General features: G+C 44.3%; 1 long non-coding RNA gene across 1 annotated transcript; it reads right to left on the reverse strand.

Moving 5' to 3' along the window:
* Positions 1 to 1,061: 1,061 nt before the first annotated feature.
* LOC139474705 (uncharacterized) lies at positions 1,062 to 6,612 on the reverse strand. The gene is made up of 3 exons (XR_011653990.1): positions 6,551 to 6,612; positions 2,950 to 3,007; positions 1,062 to 2,060 (listed from the first exon to the last, which is right to left on the reverse strand). It is a non-coding gene; the product is annotated as an uncharacterized lncRNA (long non-coding RNA).
* Positions 6,613 to 10,046: the final 3,434 nt, after the last annotated feature.

Consider the following 10,046-nt stretch of genomic DNA (forward strand, 5'->3'; position numbering starts at 1 on the left):
CATAAAAATATATATCAATGAATGATTATAATAATATAATGACATAATACTCACAGTTATTTCATGATGTGAGAAATATCGATTTGTGATTTAAATAACCCATTGATTGATATGATAAGGTAAAGAAGTATTACATAAATATGTATTCAATAGTACCTCACAGTATCGAAAGTTATGCTCTTCGAACCCGTGAAGACCCGGGTTAGAATTGGTCTTCATCAACCCATGCTTGTCATAAGAGGCGTTTATGCTTGTCGTAAGAGGCGCCTAACGGGATCGGGGTATACTCTTCGTTAATAAACACTGCACAACAATGTTTGTTGGATCATCGGAAATATAAACAAATGGATTGGGTTGTTTTTTCTTAACTAATGGATTCATATTGAGAGAATCTTAGTTGAACACCTTATTCTACAAGTGCACAATGTCATTACATTATATCCAGGAAATAAATGGTAGCGTTGCGTCGGGGACGTTACGACCGCTGTGGCGTGGTTGCAGTTATAAGATGTCCCCTGGAGGGTTGACTGTCTCTCACTACTTTCATTTGGTATGTATACAGTTTATCTTGTTCAGCGTGGCTAATCTGTTCCGTGTGTGATAGGGCATAGGGAAATCCTTCTTAAGTACGTGTAGTGCTTTGCAATGTTAGTTACATCTTTAGTTTTGGAAAACATCATTATTTCCCGCGTGTCAGCTTGATATTTGTTTGTTTGGTTGTTGTTTAACGCCGCACTCAGCAATATTTCAGCATTTATGTAAATAATCAAGTCTGGACCAGACAATCCAGTGATTGACATCATTAACATCGATCTACGCAATTGGGATACAATGACATGCATCAGCAAAGTCGGAGAGCCTGACCACACGATCCGGTTAGTCTCTTGCGACAAGCATAGTCGCCTTTTACGGCAAGCATGGGTTGCTGAAGACCTATTCGTGACCTACATTGCCTCTTTGTAATTTAGAATCTTCACGGGTCTAACCGCCGATAGGTAACCGCCAAACCCTCAACAGATTACTAGTGTGACATAGGTCTTTTGAAGTATAACAAAAACATATTTTATTATTATTATTATTTATATTTTCAGTATAAAGATAATCAAAGTCTCGGAGTGTCTTAGTTTCCGGGCTTCAGGTTGTGTGTCAGAGTGTTCATCGGATTAGTCGACCTGGCGGTGTCATGCCAATCTTCATGCCCACGGATACATCGACAACGATTACCGTATTCGATGTAATAAGCGCCTAGGGCGCTCTCAAAATTAGAAATAGGGGGCTCTTAATAAAATATTATTTTGGTGGGGGAAAAAAAAACAGAGTTGAAAGATAAATTTCGTGGTTTATGCTGACAGCCTGATATGTTTATATACGACAGATATATTCTTCCAGAATTTAACTGCCCATAATTAAGGGTGCATATAACACACGAGTGCGTATTATACGCGAATAAATAAGTCTTGTGTACATTGATCAATCGGAAGGAGTGCTAATGGGGATTGTTCACTAGACAATATATCAGCGAATATCGCCGTGGGCGTTTATTAGAGCGGGGCGCTTATTACGTCGATTACGGTATATGTTTCTAAATAATCTGAATATAAACATGGTTTTGTGAAACGTTTCGTATCAAGCCAACATCTATATCATAGATGTACATACAATTTACATTGTAACAATAATAACACCATCAAGTCACAATGATACGTCATGTTCACGTCACGATGACGTAATGATGGCGTCATGTTGACGTAACGCCTACATAATTGCGACGGCGATGAGAAAGAGAGACGCCATGGCTGTTGTGAAGAAGAGGATGGCGGAGGAACTTGTCTCTGACGTGCCCCCAGTTGTACTTGGTGGTGGCGTAGATGTCGGGGAGACAACAGATGAAGATGCAGATGTATTGGCCGACGCAGACATTGACATGGACATGGACGGCATAACAGAAGTCGGAGACGCAGACATGGATGGCGCAACAGTTGACGTTGTCGCATTACCTGGTGCTGATGTTGACGCTGTGCTGGTGGTTGTGGACATTCCGTCAACGCCCACGAGGTTGCCTGTAACGGCACGATAAAACCAAACAGTGCAAATGTAAAAATAACAGTGTACGAGAGTAACACAACAAAACTTATGTTTACTGTTGTCCGATTCCATTCGTGATCAACTCGTGTCATTCCGGGACAAGCCGAATAGCGGCTTGTGCCCCTCTCTTGTGCATTTCTGCGACTGGGTTCCGTCTAAGCGCAAACGGGCAGAGTTAAAAGAATTGTCAACTCGTTAAGTGTAATTATTATATATTTCCGCCATGTCATATATATTCCAGCGGCTATTTAAAACACACCGGGACTTAGGGTATTTATACAGTATGATTGAACACGTTTAATTGTATCATTGGTATATTTTTAGATGCAAGACATGTGTAAAATCAAAAACATTCCTGAGGGATTCTTTGACCGAAGTACTTAAAGTCATACGTGCATGCTGATTGGTTTGTAGTATTTTCGCACGTAACATTCATTGATAGGGGGACGGGTCTTCTTGCAGGGTACGGAAAGGGGCAAGTGGTGACGAATGATGCGCAGAGTCTCCAGTTCCTTGTGACACTGGTGATAAAGTCGCCTAAGTTCGCAATGCAGGGTTGCGTCCCTTGGGCGTCCCCGGAACCAATGATCGTGCGTTTTCATATCCCGTTCGCCCTAATTATGTGTCTAGGTTTGTCTACCGTACTTGTGTGTTTCACCGAAGTTGTAAACGGCGATTACTTCGGGCTTTTCTCCAACAATCTGACACGCAGTGGATAAAACTAGAATTTCAGTTTGTACCATGGGTGTATAGACGAGAAGAGCATGCATGGCGATACAGCCAGACAGTCTCAGATTACTGAAAGGTCAAAGTGCTTTATGTGGGAACTCATATGAGCTTATAGGCGAATAGGATCGGACTCACCGGCCACGGCAACCAGGACAAATAGTCCGGAGAGTATGGTCACACTTGACATGGTACTCTGAAACAATCAAAGTCAGTTGTATTACACAGCACGGACGGCACAGCAATAAGTGGGGACACAACAGGAGCAGTGAGGGGGGTGGGCAAAACAAAAGCAGTAAAGGGGGCGGGCACAACAGGAGCAATGAGGGGCGGGCACAACAGGAGCATTGAGGGGGCGGGCACAACAGGAGCAGTGAAGGCGCGGGCACAACAGGAACAGTGAGGGGCGGGCACAACAGGAACAGTGAGGGGGCGGGCATAACAGGGGCAGTGAAGGGGGCGGGCATAACAGGAGCAGTAAGGGGGCGGGCATAACAGGGGCAGTGAAGGGGGCGGGCACAACAGGAGCAGTAAGGGTGCGGGCACAACAGGAGCAGTAAGGGGGCGGGCATAACAGGGGCAGTGAAGGGGGCGGGCAGAACAGGAGCAATGAGGGGCGGGCACAACAGGAGCAGAGAAGGGGTCAGGCACAACAAGAGCAGTGAAGGGGATGGGCACAACAGGAGCAGTGAAGGGACGGGCACAACAGGAGCAGTGAGGGGGCGGGCACAACAGGAGCAGTGAAGGGACGGGCACAACAGGAGCAGTGAGGGGGCGGGCACAACAGGAGCAGTGAAGGGACGGGCACAACAGGAGCAGTGAGGGGCGGGCACAACAGGACAATGAGGGGGCTGGCACAACAGGAGAAGTGAGGGGGTGGGCACAACAGGAGCAGTAAGGGGGCGGGCACAACAGGAACAGTGAGGGGCGGGCACAACAGGAGCAGTGAGGGGGCGGGCTCAACAGGAGCAGTGAAGGGATCTGCACAACAGGAGCGGTGAAGCTGCGGGCACAACAGGAGCAGTGAGGGGCGGGCACAACAGAAGCAGTGAGTGGGTGGGCACAACAGGGGCAGTGAGGGGGCGGGCACAACAGGGGCAGTGATTGGGCGGGCACAACGGGAGCAGTGAGGGGGCGGGCACAATAGGAGCAGTGAGGGGGCGGGTACAACAGGAGCAGTAAAGGGGATCAGCACAACAGGAGCAGTGAGGGGGCGGGCACAACATAAGCAATGAGGGGGCGGGCACAACATGAGCAATGAGGGGCGGGCACAACAGGAGCAGTGAGGGGATGGGCACAACAGGAGCAGTGAAGGGCGGGCACAACAGGAGCAGTGAGCGGAAAGCTAGCAACTATGAACGGAACAATACGTTTAGCACAGTACGTAGTATATGCCTATATGCTACAACGATATTATGACCGTATTGCCTTGCATATGGAAGATATGTTTAAACATGTGCAGCTGGATACTGTCATCACATCCTTTATCCGCCTACATGTTTGAGACAATGGCCACATGTTCACTGACCAGTACTTGTTCAAATACGCTGAAATACTATTCACACAACTAACTTTACCGATACTCCGTACCCATGAAGATCCGGGTCAGAATGGGTCTTCAGCAACCCATACTTGTCATAAGAGGCGACTATGCTTATCGTAGACCGATGCTATACCAATCACTGGTTTGTCTGGTCCAGACTAGATTATTTACAGACCGCCGTCATATAGCTGGAATAACGCTGAGTGCGGCGTTAAACAAACAAAGAAAACCGATACTCCAAACAATTCCTATCTTTGCCCCGTCGCTATATAAATGTTAACACTCCTGATAAAATGGGATAATTGAGAAAAAACTCTCATCTCTGTTTTCTTACACACACGCACGCACGCACGCACGCACGCACGCACGCACGCACGCGCGCACACACACACCTGCGCACACGCATGAATAACTGAAGACTATTTTAATTTCGTCAACTGAGCAAAGGAAAGTTTTGAGATTAATATCCGAAAACCAACTAATAGAAAAAAGGCCAAGGCGAGGCTGACTGCTGTTGATCACGGGGACATGTAAATGGGGTATTGTCTTTGGCTGACACAGGTGTTATATGACAACTGGCTTTGTAATCCTATGCATGAGACGTGACAACAATAGACCATATAGAGAACAGGCATCTCGGGTGTCAGTGACGAAGAGTTCACCTCAACATTAGCCGTGTAAACGAGACGAGTCCGAGGGAGATACGTCTAGATGCCTTACAATGGAGTACTTGACCCTTTAAACCGAGCGATTGATATCAGAACAGTACATATATTGAGGCACTGAGCACTTTTATGCATATTTAAAACCACAAACAAACTTAAATGAATTGAGTAAGTACGTAAAACATGCAGGCGTCTGAGACAAACTTGATAACGTGCAGTGATCAAGTACAGTAAACTACGGTTATAACGAACACGCTTATAACGAACTGACCGATATAACGAACTTATTTTTAGTCCCGGCCATTTGTTGAACATATGCCTATATATGCTTATAACGAACTACGGTTATTACAAACTAAAATTAGTGGCCCCTTTGAGTTCGTTATAACCGTAGTTTACTGCACTTGCAGACGGTTTTTTAAATTCAAGGTTGGAGTGCTGCACCAGATTTCATCTATAGTCACAAATCGTTGCAAAAACCTTTCTGGCTCACCTTCAAACAGAGCTATATTATCATGAGATATGTTGTGCGTTTTTTTTATCAAATGTCAGGGGGCCAGTGGAATAGCCCAGTGGTTAAAACGTTCACACGTCACGCCCAAAACCTGGGTTCGATACACTCGTGGGTACAATGTCTGAAGTCCATTTCGGTTTCCCCCGCCGTGATATTGCTGGAATATTGCTAAAAGCGGTGTAAAACCATATTCACGCACTCACTATCAAATTTTAGAAACCCTGGAACCCAACGATCTGATACTTTCTTCTTTGCAAGTGACGGAATAATAGAATGTACACTGTCCTGGGAAATGTCCACTGAACTAGCAATCAATATGGCGTTCAGTCATTCGCCGGTCGGTCATCACCCTATCGTGGATTCTCTGGATCATTTCTGGTGATGCTGAAGGGACAGGCCTTCCAGAACGGGAGTCCTCTTCAAGGCTCTCCCTGTCACACTTACAACCTGTCGCCCACCCCTGTATGGTAGCATAGGAAGGGTCATCTTTCCCTATGGTGTACATGTATTTTCAAGGATGTTTATATTTATGTTAAGGCCTCATTCTGATAGTACTTGATCACGGTGTGTTCCTCAAATTTGATGATTTTCAAAAGGTCACAGACCCCAGCATATTTTACCGAAATGCCGCGAAGCAATTTCCTCAACTGACTCACGTTTTTGTGGACATTACTCTATTACATCACGTAATGTCCACAACCAAATATTTCTCTATTAAGTAAAATAGTTTACTATCGTACAGTTCCTACAATGTGAGGCCAGAAACTTGAACTTATCATTCAACTCACATGAACTAAATATGAAAAATGTATTATGCAAGCCATTCAAAACACATACACACTACTTAGCTTCATAGAGTGAGTATAGTTCCATTTATGCGTGCAAAATCAAACATCACATTCCAAGTACTGGTTCTTATAAAAATTATAATCAATTTGCGCGGCACATTTCATTCGTACAAGACTTCTGAATGACGTTCCCTGGTGGGAGGTGAATACTGTTAAGCGGGTGACCTACCTGTCCTCTACTACAGGCCTATGCAGGTGTATACAGGTGTTACAGGTGAAACTGTCTCAATCTGCGCTACTGCCCATCTTATACACTGGCTGACGTCACTGTACCACGAGATGTTCGTATCAGTCACTGGTGGGCGTTGGCATCAATCAGATTTTTAATATGGAACAGTGACGTTGATGAGCAATTACGTGTGTTAGGTGTATCCCCTTACACGGACAGACGTATGATGATGATGATGATGATGATGATGATGATGATAACCCGCTGACTGGCAGAATCAACCAAACCCTCTTTGTAACATTTTTTTATTTTAATCTGTATATTATTATTATTATTATTATTATTATTATTATTATTAGCTGCCTTGTGAGGCAGACACCACATATGCCACATGTGGTTCAGTTCAGGGCAGGTCCGAAGCCCTTGAAACGACCGACGTTGCTGTGCACAGGACCACGTGCCACCCAACATATGTCACACACGTGCACAAGTACAGCCGTTTATCACACACGTGCAGACGAGGCCTCTAGGGTTTGTTCATTAACAAGTATATCACACACGTGCAAAGGTACAGACATATCAAAGACGTTCAGACGATTCCTCTAATGCATTTCCATCAGTAAGTTCTTACTCACGTGCAGAAGTACAGATGTATGTTCACGCACGTAGAGACGAAGCTTCTAACGTGTTTTCGTCAGCAAGTATATCACACATGCGCAGAAGTACAGACGTATATCACACACGTGCAGACGCCGTCAATAAGTCACGCGTGCAGATGACGCCTCTCGAGCAAGTTCGCCAACAATTGTATCACACACGTACAGACGACGCCTCTAGCGAATTTTCGTCAATAAGTCGAACGTGCAAATAGGTCACACACGTACGGACGACGCCTCTAGGGAATTTTCGTCAATAAGTCAAAACGTGCAAATAGGTCACATACGTACAGACGACGGCTCTAGGGAATTTTCGTCAATAAGTCAAACGTGCAAATAGGTCACACACGTACAGACGACGCCTCTAGCGAATTTTCGTCAATAAGTCAAACGTGCAAATAGGTCACATACGTACGGACGACGCCTCTAGGGAATTTTCGTCAATAAGTCAAAACGTGCAAATAGGTCACATACGTACAGACGACGGCTCTAGGGAATTTTCGTCAATAAGTCAAACGTGCAAATAGGTCACATACGTATGGACGACGCCTCTAGGGAATTTTCGTCAATAAGTCAAAACGTGCAGATAGGTCACACACGTACAGACGACGCCTCTAGGGAATTTTCGTCAATAAGTTAAACGTGCAAATAGGTCACATACGTACAGACGACGGCTCTAGGGAATTTTCGTCAATAAGTCAAACGTCGAAATAGGTCACACACGTACGGACGACGCCTCTAGGGAATTTTCGTCAATAAGTCAAAACGTGCAGATAGGTCACACACGTACAGACGACGCCTCTAGGGAGTTTTCGTCAATAAGTCAAACGTGCAACGTGCAGACGACGCACAAGTATACAAGACTAGTATATCACACATGTACAACTTGTTTTTTGGAAGTGTAAATTATTGTTAACTGTATTGCATTGTTTCTGTTGAGAATCAGTAGATTGTATTTGGGCAATGAGAAGTCGTCATGAATGTAGTACTATTTAATGTAAGCAGTGGCGAGGAAGATATTATATTTAGATGCCCGAATTATCTGTTAACTTCCGGAATAGCATGGATGGATGTCAAGCGTTATAGAAACATGTGAAATATTCTGTGATGTTCAAGTGACACTGGACTGGTCTGGCACTGTGTAGAATGTGTAGAAACATTTCACAAATTACGTCATAGGGTATTGTGACGTAATTGTAAACTTTCTGGTGCAGACCCCGTTCCACAAAGCGTTCGTAGCGCCACGACACTTCTACGTCTAGGTTTATGGGAGTTATTGATAACCTTAGCGCTACGATAACTTTCTGGAAGGTGGGCCGTTGCATGGTATTAAATTAATACGTGTCAATTTTTGATGTGTTTGAAGTATTGTTCTGTTAAACTCAATTGGATTATGCTGTGGATCGCGCAGATGTCTGCCTATAGTCTCACACGACATGAAAAATCTATAAAAAAAGTCAGATACCAGAATTATTCACTCGTTTCATAAAGTTGGTATTACACAGGAGCTCGTTTAGTATTCTATATATATTAGACAGGTACAGTGTATATTACATAATCTCTATCAGACGCTGACTAACCTAGACTAACATGTACACAGCGGAACACCATGTAAGCTGAAACATCAACCCCTTCTAAACTGGTAATACGGGACTTGCAACATCTAACACAGCTGTCAGCGTTCGATATATAACACCTGTCACCACGTAATGTCACGTACAGTGTCATATAATGTTGTAGATAGGCTCACGGTGAGTGGTTCAAATTTACTGTCCCATCTATTCAAACATACCAGTATTATACACCTTATTGTCAGACCAGTTCCTAACGGGTCTGCGTCATACAAACAAGTGGTTGATATTATGAGCAACGCCCCTCACATCCCGGAATACGATAACACGCAATGAACCGAGTCACCCAGCCTGAATACCCCGTCTAATTTCTGACGGCCACCATAAGTGTGCCTGAACTATTTCATACCAAGGGGCGAATGAGTGATTGTGTTGGGTTTTATCATTATTGGAACCATATTACCGTGGGGTATTCCAAGAACTGTATTCAAAACATAATAATAATACAATTAATAATAATAATAATAATAATAATAAGTGCATTTATAATGCGCCAGATTCCATTCACCAAGTGGATGCTCATAACGCTACACTATTATTACCCCGGTCAGTGGATCAGTGAGCACTCGATTTTCATTCTCAGCTCCCTGGGGAGTATACAATAGCATCCATGTGAGGAATCGAATCCAGGGCTTCGGCGTGACGAGCCAAAGCATTAATCACTAGGCTACCCTACTTTCCCATGGTGACAGCATATTGCGAAGCTACGCTTGCAGTCGTAGTAGTCGAGTCAGATAAAAGCTCTTCAGGAACATCCCACAGATCTGCGCAGGCAAAGATACACCCAGACCTATCGTTCACACGGTATACAAAGGAACGTACATTTAAACAACATAGATATTACCTTTATTTCAGTATAAATATATAAAAAATACTAATTTTAAATACGCATCATGATTACAAAACCATTGAACAGTGTCTTTGTGTCAGGTTTGTCTTCCAGGGTATCGCCTGGAGTGTGTTTATTTCGGGGTGTAATCTGCGGTGTCCGCTGGGTGTCATGGCGTAAGGCAAGCTCCTCACAGAGATAGTCCGTTCGCGGTGTCACGCGCTGGGAAGGAGTTTGGGCGTAATGGTGTTTATCGGATCAGTCGACCAGCCTGGCGTCATACCAATCTTCATGTACACGGTGACGCCACCAGACAGATAGCGACTACATTCATCTCATGACGTAAGTATCACATGTATAGTTGTCATTTCACAATGGCG

This window comes from Haliotis cracherodii, unplaced genomic scaffold (assembly GCF_022045235.1).
Source record: "Haliotis cracherodii isolate W230 unplaced genomic scaffold, xgHalCrac1.p SCAF_3, whole genome shotgun sequence".
In the NCBI taxonomy this organism is placed as follows: domain Eukaryota; kingdom Metazoa; phylum Mollusca; class Gastropoda; order Lepetellida; family Haliotidae; genus Haliotis; species Haliotis cracherodii.